We start from the raw sequence: 13358 nt of genomic DNA on the forward strand, positions 1-13358 counted from the left end.
GTTGCATGAGTGCCCACTTCTGGCGGAACCCTTGGAATGGGTTGAATTGGAACATCCTAAGCCCTTGATCACTTAGAATCTACTATGGAGTTGGTTTATTGTTTACATTTTTCCCCTTAGGAATTAGTTTGGTGCAGCATTCTATATGTATATAGATATGCTTGGGACGTTATAAAAAATTTATATATTATGGAGTTGTTTGGGGTGGGGATAAATTGAACTCGATCTGCGATGACGTCATTATCATGTTGCATTGTGGTCTATGGAGTGGCCTGAAGTGTGCATATGAAGCAGACTCGCTCCCTCGGTCAAAATCGAGGGGTCGAGGGTCTGTCCATATAAACTTCCCTCGTCCACTTCACGAAGTGGAACGCACTTCAAAATGGCAGCGGGGATTCCACCCAAGGGGAAGTGTTTAGGGAAGTTTGCAAGTGCGTGTCTAAAAGTGGAGTGGAATGCAGCCTTAATGAATCAGTCACTCTTGCTGGTGTGATATTGCTAAACTACACTGTATGATATAAATATAAGAGGTGTGTTTTTTCTCTCATATCTTGAATTTTAGGCTCATATGACTGCATTCTAACAGAATCCATCACACAGTCAGTCATCCTGCATCATACATCCGACACCGCATTAATAAAGATGACGGACAGGTCTGGAGTCTGGATGGGGCGTTAAATACCTTAATCATTTTAATGCATTATTTTTTTCCTATTTTTTATTGCACAAAATTTATGCATTAAATCCTATGTGTGACCCTGGACCACAAAAGCAGTCATAAGGGTCAATTTTGAAATTGAGATTTATGAATAAATAAGCTTTTCCATTTATGTATGGTTTGTTAGGATAGGACAATATTTGAAAATCAGGAATCTGAGGGTGCAAAAAAATCAAAATATTGAGAAAATCATCTTTAAAGTTGTCCAAATGAAGTTCTTAGCAATGCATATTACTAATCAAAAATTACGTTTTGATATATTTACGGTAGGACATTTACTAAATATCTTCATGGAACATGATCTTTACTTAATATCCTAATGAATTTTGGCATAAAAGAAAAATCTGTAATTTTGACCCATACAATGTATTTTTGGCTATTGCTACAAATATACCCCAGCGACTTAACACTGCTTTTGTGCTCCAGGGTCACATATGTAATGCAATGATTTGCAATGGCTGATTGAATGCATTTCAGTGATGTAGTGGTGCCCTCGGTGACGTGTTTAGCCCACTTCACACTGCGCCACGCCATCTGCTCAGGTACCACTGAATCCCATCCTTACACTCTCCTTCCTACTGCTCCAACTCTCTCGGTGTGGAAAAACACGTCTATTTTCATCCATCCTCCTGCTGCTTTAGCCGAGAGAGAGAGACAGCAACAGAACCTTCAAACAACCGTTTTCAATAGAGATTGAGAAAAACGCACTGAGGATTATTGCATTAGCCTGGCATATGCCACGGACTGGCACTCAAACTGGCACCAATCGACCGCCACTCAATCTGACTGCATGAATACAGACAACGCTTCTCTGTCGGGTCACTAGAGCTTGTGCTGGTGCAATCTCCATTTATCGCCACTCTTTTCCTCACAAAGACCGAATATTTAAACTAGGACTTGGCAAAATGTTGAATATTATTGATATTTATGACTAGTTAATTCTATATTACAGTACAATCGTAAGCTTGAAAGCATTAATACAAGGACGTTTTAATAGTGCCTCAAACAACATTAGTTGATTAAAAATCATATATAATATATATGTTACATGATATAAAATATAAAATTACATATATAGTATATTAGGGCTGGATAAAAAATATCGATTCCTCGATATTAATCGATTCTCATTTTTATGGAACGATATCAATTCTTAAATCCCAAGAATCGATTAGTCTAGCCTGTTTTCAGTTAATGGACGGAACATTGAAGGGCACCTCCCATCCAATATATCACAATAAGCATTATGCTTTGGTACTTTGAATATGAAACAATGTCTCAGATTTCAAATTCTGTCCATTGTATTGCAGTATTCAAACAATAAATGTCGTTTTGGTGCGGTTTAATGTTGAGTGACAGACGCAGCAGCACGTAGCACACGTGAACTAATCATCTCCTCCACATTAATACCAGCTTCAGCACAAAATAAACATGACTAAACATCCGAAGGTAAGTTAAAAGAAAGAGTACAACTTTACAATCCGTATCCTGTCTCGTGCAATCGCTCAATCAGTGTTTCAGCCGTGCAAAGACATCAATATTACGGCTTGTAAACAATGTCATGTAACGTCACATTTACCTCAGAAAAACATATTCTGTGACCATAAACTCATTAGTCAGATAGAAAAATAAACTGTAGAGAGGGGCATTTTGCTAAATATATGCACCGTATAACATTCATTATAAATTGTACTGTTCTTCAATGTTTAATTTATGTTTGAATAAATCCATCACGTTTTTATGACAGCCACCATTATGTTTATATTTCAAAAAAACTAACTGAAGTAGAAATATGATGTAATTGTAACTATTTTTAAAACTTCATTAAGTGTAATTTTAATAAATCAGTCAATTTTAACCTTCAATATTATAGTAATGTAGTACCAACTGACTCTCGTGTATATTTTACATAGGATACTTACCAAGACGGAGCCTTTTGACAATTTATGTGTGAATTTGTCCATTTAAACACAATACTTCAGAGAGAGCTTAATATTTGCACGCGTTCCGAGGCGCGGGTTTGCACGCTTCGCACAAATCTTCTCACTGAGCGTGCGAGCTCGCGTCCTCTGGCTCTTAAATGTTTAAACTGGCAAGGCTTCATAAATGAGTTTAGTTTAAACGGAGATATCAACGTGTGTTGTTCTGGTCTCACCTGTGCGTGCGCGCTATCAGCACGATGACGGAATAAATGACTGCTCATATTCCAGCATACGGCATTCGCATTGAACAAGAGTGAATGGTTTGACCACATTTTTTTTTCATCGCTGTTGTTGTAATGTATTGGAAAGCCAGAATGTGCATCCATCAACAGAAACAAACATTAGCCGAACCCTGTTTGTTTTACGGTTGTTTATAGCAAATTTAGACATTGGACTCAAAGCAGCTCCTGCCAAAGCATCTGGCGGATCCACCGCAGGTCACACACATCTGAGCCACAAATCACCACGACTGACGCTCATCAACACTGGAGTACAGTTACACTCTTCAAACGCTCTCAATGCGCCTCTGAAAGCAGGACAGCGTGTGATTTCAGCTGCAGGAGATGCACTCAAACTATAACTTCAATACAGCTTCTTATGAACACAATCAGATCGATGCAGCAAGAGCTGATTCATTGATTCGCAGAAAGAATGAAACGGCAGATGAGAAGAAATATACAAGCTCATGAATGATCAATCAACACCTTTTCTCTCATCTGTGCATGCATCATAATAATAAACCATTTATTTATGCAATGAGGACATCCAGAGCTCCTTAGTTCAAACCCAATCACTTTGTTTAGATAAGCCTTTTTCTGCAAGCATCTGAGAAAACTAGCGCGTCTGATTTCTCTGCCTTGGTGACGTAGCAAAGGGATCTCATTATAATATTACCGACCCTTAATCTGTAAGTTTACACCCCCGGTGCCGTTATTGTGTTTTTGCAAATGACAACGGTGTACCAGTTCTAATGCCATGGCGAAAGTTTGAGCAAAACATGCTAACTGTTCTGGTCAAGCAAAACCTCCACCTAATCAAATCAATTACAAACTAATTACAAATTGCACATGAGTCAATCATGAAATACTTTGAGGATTGAGCAGAGAAACAGAAACGAGCACAATAAGACCAGCAACAGGGTCATAGTGACGTTTAAAGTGAAAACGTCCGTGTTTCAGGCCAGGATTCACTGTTACACACACACACACACACACACACACACACACACACACACACACAAATTAACACACTATCCACCGATTTCACATGAGAGGAAAGCAGTGAACCTGATGACTTTGAAGCCAATTACACACTTAGCTGCTCTCTATGGGCTGCTATTGATTTGTCCCTTCCTCTGCCTCAATCTCTCCTCCAGCAAACACGCACACAATTATACAGCTTTTTCCCACGGTTGCTCATTAGTATGCAAAGGAGACATCAGCTATCAAGTACACAGACAACACAGATAAACAGACACCCAAACGACTGGGACGCTCACAAACCACGATCACTCTTATGTGAGCTCATCAGGAAAAAGACATGAATCATCAGTGTAAAACCTCTCATTAAATGCAGAATATGCACTTAATGGAAGTGGTTAAATAGGCATGAAACACACATTGACATGCATGTTAAATTCATGTGTATTTATGAATGAAGCATACATTTAAGCTTGAACACGCCTGCAACAGAAGCATACAAACAGCTAAAAACAAAAAAAGGACTACATTTATGTAGTGCTCAAATTGGGCAGCATGTTAAATCGTAATAAAATCTAAATCATAATACAGCTTTGTGCAATTATTAAATTGTAGAGGCGTAAATTTTATATAATATACATATGCACTGCTTCTTTTAGATTGAAGCACAGCACTGTGTTCATTTACACGCAAGCTGCTCACTGGCACTGTAATTTTAGTTTTACTATAAAATAACATTTTAATTTTTAAGTAATATCGTACTTTATTTAATATTTGTTTAATATTTTATTTGTAAATAATAATTATTATTTTATTTCATTTTAATGATATCAGTAATTATTGTTAATATAATAATGCTATTATTATAATTATTATTATTATATTAATGTTTTAATATAATTGTTTGATATTTATTTTAAAAAATCCAAATTATTTTTATAATATGACTAATTATACAATACATTTTCATATTATTATTATCATTATATTAATGTTTTAAGTTATATTTAGTTTCATATTTATAAAAAAAATACAAATTATTTTTATAATATTAATAATAAATTTTTATATTATTATTATTATTATTAGATTTTAGTTTATTGTTGTTGTTATTATTAAAACTGATTGACAAAAATCTAATATTTAGCCAAATTGTGTAACCCTACAAACATGCACAGCAACATAAACACAATTTTTATCAGAAACATCAACTCAATTTTTGCAAAATTGTGCAGCCCTAATATAGATTTAATTTAACACACAGAACTATCTGTCGCTCTGCCGCAGATGTGACGGTTTAGAGGCGTCACATAAGCAGATGGCCGGTGAACGACGGCGGGTTCACAGTAAGCGTGAAGATGGCATGACTAAACCTGAAGAACCTCAACCACACCTGCTACACACCAGCAACGATGCAGAACCAGCCAGATCAACAGCACAACACACACCCACAGAGGACCTGAAAGAGAGCCGCTCCACCTCTAACACACATGCAGATCCTACAATACGAGTTTACTAAACGCTTCTCATCTACAAGATCAACCCAGTATCACATCGGAGTCTCCTGCAGAACTTTACAGCACTAACTCACTTGTTTGAAGATGTATAGCTGTTTAATAGAATTCAAGATCTGATCTTTTCCAGTGAATCACTCGTTCAGCAGATCGGTTATGTATCATAACGAATGCTATAAATGGACTGGATTGTGCAAATGTGACTCCAGACTGGCACGATGTTCAGACTATTGAACTAATTGAGAACGCGCTAATTTCTGTCACAGCTCGATAACAAAAGGCTAAATATTTATTTTCGGCGAACACGTTGACTCGGCGCTCGGGCATCTTGCGTGTCGTTGTCAGAAGCTGCGTGAGTCATGAGCAATATGTCGAGTTCTTCATGATCCGTCAGCTGTTACGTTCATATTCATGAGGACAGAGACAGAGACACACGGGCTTGACGCATTTACTGCACGGATCATGGAGGAGATTCTGCAGGATTTGGATTTAAATGAGTTTAGAGAAGTGCAAACATGGCGAAATATGAAATCAGTCATGATGGTTGGCTAAATTGACTAGTTGTCAGGTGAACTTGAGTCAGCTTAACTAGACAGGTCTATTTTGAGATAAGTGTGCAATTTATTACAGACCACAAAACTGACTAGCTGCTCAGGCAAATTACCAACTACTCTATAAATCTATGCAAATAATGTAATAATAAACACTTAGTTTGTTTGTGTTTAATGCCATATCTCATTGCAAGACAATTTGTGGTTGAATTATATCATGTTTTTACCATTTATTTATACTACAAACTCTAAAACTGTATTAAGCTTAACTCTGTTAAAAATCTCTTCAAAAGAGTTATGATAATACTTAGTGCTAGAGAAGCACAATTTGGGGGGGGAATGTATTAAAAAATGCAAATAAATAAAAAATGAATGGCAATTTTTCTGAAATTGTGATTTAAAATGCAATTTTACAAAAGTTCCAGATTTGTGGAACTTTTAATTTTACTATACAACTGAAATTATTTAAAAAAAATTATTAAACAAAATAATACTATCATGATATTTTAATTTAAAATAAGAATATTTAGGGAAAACAATACAATACGTTTATTTTACAGTTAAAATTACAAAAACAATAATAAAAATATTAAACGATAATACTATTGTGATTTTACTGTAAAATAAAAAAGTATTTAAGAAAAATATTATAATAATTTTTTTATTTAAAAAATATATATTATTGTGATATTTCACTGTAAAATAAGCATTTAGGAAAAATATTACAATGTTTTTTACAGTACAGCTGAAAAATTAACTGCTCTGCTCACATGCTCTGATAATAATAGCTTTGTAGGATTATACATTATTTGTATAATTAGTTTATAAAAACAGTTATATCGGATTCTGTTGCATGGAACTGAATAACAATAATATATTGATATTTAATATTAATATAAATTCTGTCCAATTTTATAGTGTTACTTTCAGTAAAAGTGTGGTTTTATTAGCTTGTGTTTTTTTAATTCAGTATCATTAAAATTATTGAGTTAAATTAAAAAGTCTAACAAAATTACTTTATATTATTTAATAAATAATCATTACAAAGCAGTCGCTAATAGCCACTGAAAACACTAAATCATGAGCTGCATGCGTGTAAATTAACACAGTGCCCTATGAAACATGCTCTGCATATATTTAATTAAATCTTAGCCTTTGTGAATTGATAATCATGGTTTAATTTTGATCACACAGCCTGATTTAATGCTAAACCACTAAACAAACCTGCACATATTCATGTATTACGTAATATATATTCATGTAATGCATGTAATCCGAAGCCGTGTGACTCTCCGAAAACGGAAAAACGTCTCCAAACAGGTGTTTAAGTATCAATTAACACAGCCAAGCCATCAAACGTGTGGTTCGTTTCTAAATAACTGCTTCAGTACATGCTGAAAAATGAAAAGCGATCAAATGAGCGTTACAGGATGAGGAGGGAAAATGTGGCGAAATAAGAGTGTGTTATTTATAGACGCAGATACTTTATTCAGGAGAGCAGCATTGTGCCGTCTCCGTTTCTCTGGCTTTATTCACATCTCTGCTGAGGATTCACTCGCTCTTTGTTTCTCTCTCGCTGACACTCTGTTCTAGCACACGGCGTCCAAAAATAACCCGTGTGTTTGCGTGAGGCTCAGGTGGAGATGCACACGCACACGCATCGCTCTGTGTGGGGGAGGGCCCAGCGACAAACAACATTCACTATAAACGCACACCGACACACTGACGATTTACAATTAAGCAACATCGTAAACATCGGAAAGATTTCTGTAGGTAGCTGTTAAATCGCCAAAACAAGCGTGCAACGTTTTTGATGCTGCAATTCAATAATACCATAATAATTATTTTATTTCTTTTTTAATTAATATCTCTTATTTGGTTTAACATTTTAGTAAAAATAACTATTATTTATTATAAATGATGATTATTATTAGGAGTAGTAGTAGTATGATTATTAATATAACAATTATTAATATTTTTGTTATTATTTTTATCAATACTGCTAAGTTGGTTTCATATTGTATACAAATAAATATTTATCTAACTAAAATTATATTATGTAACATTATATTATTATTACTACTACATTTAATATTTTTTTATATTTAGTAAAATAAATTTTTTTTATAATATTAATAATTATATAATAATATATGTATAGTATTATTATTGGCATTATACTTTTCAACTTTTTCATAAATATAATTTTTTGGCCAAATTGTGTAACCCTAATATAGAATTAATTTAACATATAGAAATGTGTGACTTCTAATGTGCTGCAGCCGGAGTTATTGTGGTCATTTCATCTGTGCATTTTTTTTTTTTACAAAAAAGTTGACTTTGTAATCTTTAATCAGAATGTCTCAGCTTGCTCTTCCTGTGAAACGCTCGCTTGACGTCAATGACGCATGTCAGTCTGCGCTGAACTAAAGCCAAACATATTCATATCTCCTATATCAACCTTATTTCTCAACCCAGAAACAAGCTCTTTTCGGTGATACCCGTTTTATACAGTACAACAAACAAGACACAATATTGTCTGTTTTACCAACAAAAATAGCTCCAGAAAACGGAGCACAGTATTTGTACGTCTCAGAGCAAAACTCTGTGTTTCATTCCTGAACAAATCTGCTTTTGAACTAATCATTTGAGTCTATAATTCAATGTTCCATTCATAAAGACAGTCACTTGCTTTGTTTCTAAATGAATCAGCCACTTTGAATGAATCGTTTAAATGAATGATTCAATAAATCGCTCATTAAGACAGGGACTTGCTGCCACCTACTGGCAGTTTTAGTGTCATATTTATTCATCAATGACCGCCCTAAATCAGCCTAAGTTCCATCACAAAAACACACTCAGTAAAATGTCATTTAATTAGTTATCGAAAAAAATCCCAAAATATATTAAGGTATCATTTTTTGTCAATATTGCCCTCCCCCATCTCCAAGACACTGGATCATGAGCTGCACACGTGTAAATAAACACAACGCCGCGCTTCACTATGAAACAATACTATTTATTTAATTCAACCACAGCCTTTGTGGTTTGATAGTCGCACTAAGCCATATTGCAATTTTGGTTTCAATTTGCTTAATCGTGCCAAAATAATTCTTCTTCTCGTCACCTTTCAGAGCAAATGCATGAAACTCAAGCTACATACAGTGCAATAGCTAAAGCATCTAGATACTAAATAACTCCTTTCTGAAGAAAGCCCCCATGCTATGCCTCCTCCTGATGTCCTGCGTGTTCTGGTCTCCTCCGCTCTGACATGAATGATGCCTCTCTCCTCTACCGATCCGCCCCCGGCGCGAGGGACGAGGACGCGGTGGAAGGGAATTCCTCATTACCTCAGCAAACATGGTCTCTCTCTTTATCGACCTGCACGCGAGTGGGCTGGCGATAGCATGCACACACACACACCCACGAGCGACTGACCCGTGCAAAGCCTGTCGCTCAAACACCTAACACGATGCACAACATGCATGTGAAGTATTGCATGAAATGCATCCTGGTATCACTCAAGCAAATCGATTGCATAACATTCACAAACCAGTTCTGCTCATTCACCTCCAGCGGCTCCATCTGACGTCAGAGCTGCGGCTGTGTCACTTCTGAATGCAGACACACAAACGCATACTAATGCATTTTTAAACGGCCTTACACAAACTTCAGCGCATCTCTTCTAAACTCTCCGACCCATTTTCTCCAGTCTCGTTCAGAGTCACAGCTTCTGACTACACATCCCATAATGCACCTGAGGGTTTAGTCATAAGTACAATGGTTTCAGAGTGTGATTTTAAGATCGCTGCGAGAACACGATAAATGCAAGATGCAACAGACTCAGAACAGTTTCCACATGCATGCACACGCACGCTCATGCAGCACACACAAGGCTTACTGTATCCGCTGGTTTATCGCTGATCTCCACGCATCATTAGCTGCTTGCGGCTCAGAGGCAGCGCCGAGCGCATTTCAGTCCACACTAACAGATAACAGACAGATCTCCACCTCTCTGCTTAGTTTGCTCCCTCGCTTCGTTTCTGACGCCCCCCTGCTTTTTCTGAATGAAGCACAGCCGCTCTCTCTCTCTCTCTCTCTCTCTCGTCATCATTTACTCATCCTCACGTCAACCAAGCGTTCTGTACAAAAGTTTACCACGACCACATCTGTCAAACCTTGTCAGAATACACACAAGTCTTTTTTTTTTTTAAATAATAAACTGCTAGTAAATTTCACAAATAATTTAAAATGAAATGGCAAGTAACACTGAACCAAGCATGACATTTCAAGTGGAAAGACTTAAATAGTATTTTCTTGCAAAACACATTCCAATAATCCTTATTTCCGACTGTATGGTGTTTTCCCGTGTTTCTTTGCCTTGTTTTGGAGACTGGCAGACTATATACAGTTGCTGGATGGACGAGAGCAGCATGATCATCTTCTAAACTTCAACTTTTGAGCTCCACTAAATAAAATAACGGGTTCAGAATAACGTGAGGATTGACTATTGCTTAAAATTTTGGACTAAAAAAAATGAATTTTCAGTTTTAGCCAAATTGGTTTTGAAGGACTAAAATAGGGGATTGAAGCAGTGATGTTTAATTAACGATTCTCCAGTGATGCATTTTGACTGTGTCAGCATCTATTTTGTGCACACGATGTAGATAACAAGTAAACAGAAATCTCTGAAATATTCAGATTTGTTGCTGAAGAACTTCACCATGATTGCTTTAATATATGACCAGTGAACACGCCACAAACCAACTTAATTACCGCATTTTCTTGAAAATAAGTTGCACTGGGTAAAATTTGCATTGTTGAGAGGACAAAGTTGCATCATTGCATCATTTAACAAGTCACATTTTATTTGTCACATTCAGAAATAAAGTAACATACTGGTTAGTGCTGGGCGGTATGACAAAAATGTATATCACGGTAATTTTCTAAACTTTTTTTAACGTTTCACGGTATATGACGGTGTATTTTTTTTTTCATGCATGAGCGGGTGTTAACCATATCTTCTACTGATTGAGAGGAAATACTGCAGTATATTGACTTAGAATGCCCTATTTTACTGTCATGATGGGTGAATATTGTAGCAAAATTCCACACTAAATAGTGACTAAACACGACCCATTAATACATGTTAACCAGGAGTCACTCTCATTTGTAATCACGCCATTGTCTGATAAAATCAACATGCATCTACACTAAAGAGCGGCTATGCAGTGGTTTTGGCTATACTACTTTTTTGTCTCATGCAGAAACAAACTAAAAAACATCAAACAAAAAAATGCATAATATTAACAGACGACCTACGCTCATATTCATAATTCCAAACAATCAGCTCGCAAATAATTACAAAGATTCGGCAGGTAATGCATTAAATGAAACATGACATTTTGAAGCAGAAAGACTGAAATAGTATTTTCTTGTAAAAAGCACTCCAACATTCTACACATACTCTAAACAGGGTGTGTGTTTTGCGTGCTTGAAGTTAATTGCATAACGTATATGCGGCCTGTTAAAAAAAAAAAATATATATATATTTATATTCTGGAAAACATGGTACCCAAACTTTCTTTTTTGGTTTGCGACTAAATGAAAACTTAATTTTCGGTGCATGACTCATTTTTGAAAGCATGTAGTTTTGCACACAGAGAGCCAATGAAACCCGGTGGAGTCCCTGTCTGTCTATCATATCAGCATGTCTCTGTCCCGTCTTCAGGCAGATAACTGACGGTTATCCTCCGTAAGAGCGGCGATCCTCAGCGTCGCCCCCAGTCACTGCCATCCAGCAGCCATTAATAATTCACAAGCAGAAATCCACAGGGAAGCGGAGGGGAGGTGGTCGTGCCGAAAGCACAGAGGGGGAATCTCAAAATGGGGACAGGAACGACAGAACAACAGATGAGTGGGAATTAGAGGAAGAAAGGTGTGAGATGAGGAAGGAGAATCTAACAGCATCATGAGATGAGCAAGCGGGAGGGAGGAGGCGCAGCACATGCTCGCTGCTCCAGCAGGAGGCTATAAATAGCTCTTCAAATCTCCCAAGAAAAATAAACACAGCGCTGCTGCAAACCCAACACAAGATGGACCGAAACCACACACATGCACGCCGTAACACAAGCACAATCGCTCCGACACGGAGGCCGGAGGCGGATCCGGGACAAACAGGTTCAGGTTCACAAACGGCTCCTTATCAATATTACAGCAGCTAAATATGAGCGAACACCCGCCATCTCATATGCGGGAGGACTGCGCCAAACGCGCCCGCAAACGCCCCTTCCAAGCGCATCACAGTCCGCAGAACAGATGCATCTTAATGTGTTTGAATTAAAGCGCAACTTTAGAAACACACCTCGAGATCTGGGCTGATTATTAAAATATGAAGCCTGTGAGGCGTGTTTCATCAATCAGATGAAACCGTGGACGGGTAATTCATCTATCAAGGCATGATTATCTGCCAGTCTTCAACAAGTCCAGATTAACATCTTTATCTGACGCTCGACTCCAAGCGAATGTGTATTAAATGATAAATGCCAAAGTTCGTAGCGATGCAGCAGAGATGTGCGGTTCAACAGGTAATAACACTGCAATGCCAGCAAACATCTGACGGAAACGCTTTTGCCAAAAGTAATTCATTCTCCAGATAATCCCAGAGAGAATATGCAGACTTTTCCTAATGTTCTTGGGGAGTAAATACACAGAACAGATTGAAATGTAGTGAATTGTGTTGATTGCACTTCATTCGTATTGATAGCTGAGAGAAGGGCCGCAAAATTAAGTCAATTATTTGCGCAATTATTTCTGTAGTGCTTTAAATATGGATTCAAAGCAGCTTCACAATAATAAACAGGAAATATTGCAAAATTCATCAATTATGAAACATTCAATTTCAGCCGTAAAGCAGCTTTACAGAAGACAATCGTGTCATTATTCAATTCATTACTGATTCAGTTCAGTTCAATATCAGTGCTGATGTTGCCAAGTTAGTGTTATTCTATTCAAATTTCATTCTTATGTGACAGTGCAGCTGAATTGATATCAATGAATACCAGGGCTGGGTATCGATTCAGATGTCCCGATTCGATTCTCGATTTTTTTATTACATTCAGTGAATATAGTTTTAATACAAATGCTATTGATATTTCTAAAAAATTAACAGTAAACATCAGTTTACAAATGGTGAATTAATAAAAAGAAATTAAGCCACATGCCTGTATTTTAAACCTATACTTTATTTTGTATGGTTTTTTTTAAACAATAATAGGGCCCTATAAAATATTCTTAATTTTTCTGGTAATCAGATGAAGGCATAAAACATTAATTTAATTTATCCTAATCAAATGAAAATTAAACCCTTTTATTTTTTGGCAATCAAAGTGCTG

At 36.6% G+C, this 13358-nt stretch overlaps 1 long non-coding RNA gene across 1 annotated transcript in view; it reads right to left on the reverse strand.

The window, feature by feature from the left end:
• Positions 1 to 10064, reverse strand: part of LOC107558160 (uncharacterized) — a 28516-nt gene extending 18452 nt beyond the window's left edge. The window contains exon 1 of the long non-coding RNA XR_001605461.1: positions 9866 to 10064. This is a non-coding gene — a long non-coding RNA (uncharacterized lncRNA). The remainder of the gene's footprint in view (positions 1 to 9865) is intronic.
• Between the last annotated feature and the right edge of the window lie 3294 nt (positions 10065 to 13358).

Source organism: Sinocyclocheilus grahami, unplaced genomic scaffold (genome assembly GCF_001515645.1).
Source record: "Sinocyclocheilus grahami isolate Dianchi unplaced genomic scaffold, SAMN03320097.WGS_v1.1 scaffold633.1, whole genome shotgun sequence".
Lineage (NCBI taxonomy): Eukaryota > Metazoa > Chordata > Actinopteri > Cypriniformes > Cyprinidae > Sinocyclocheilus > Sinocyclocheilus grahami.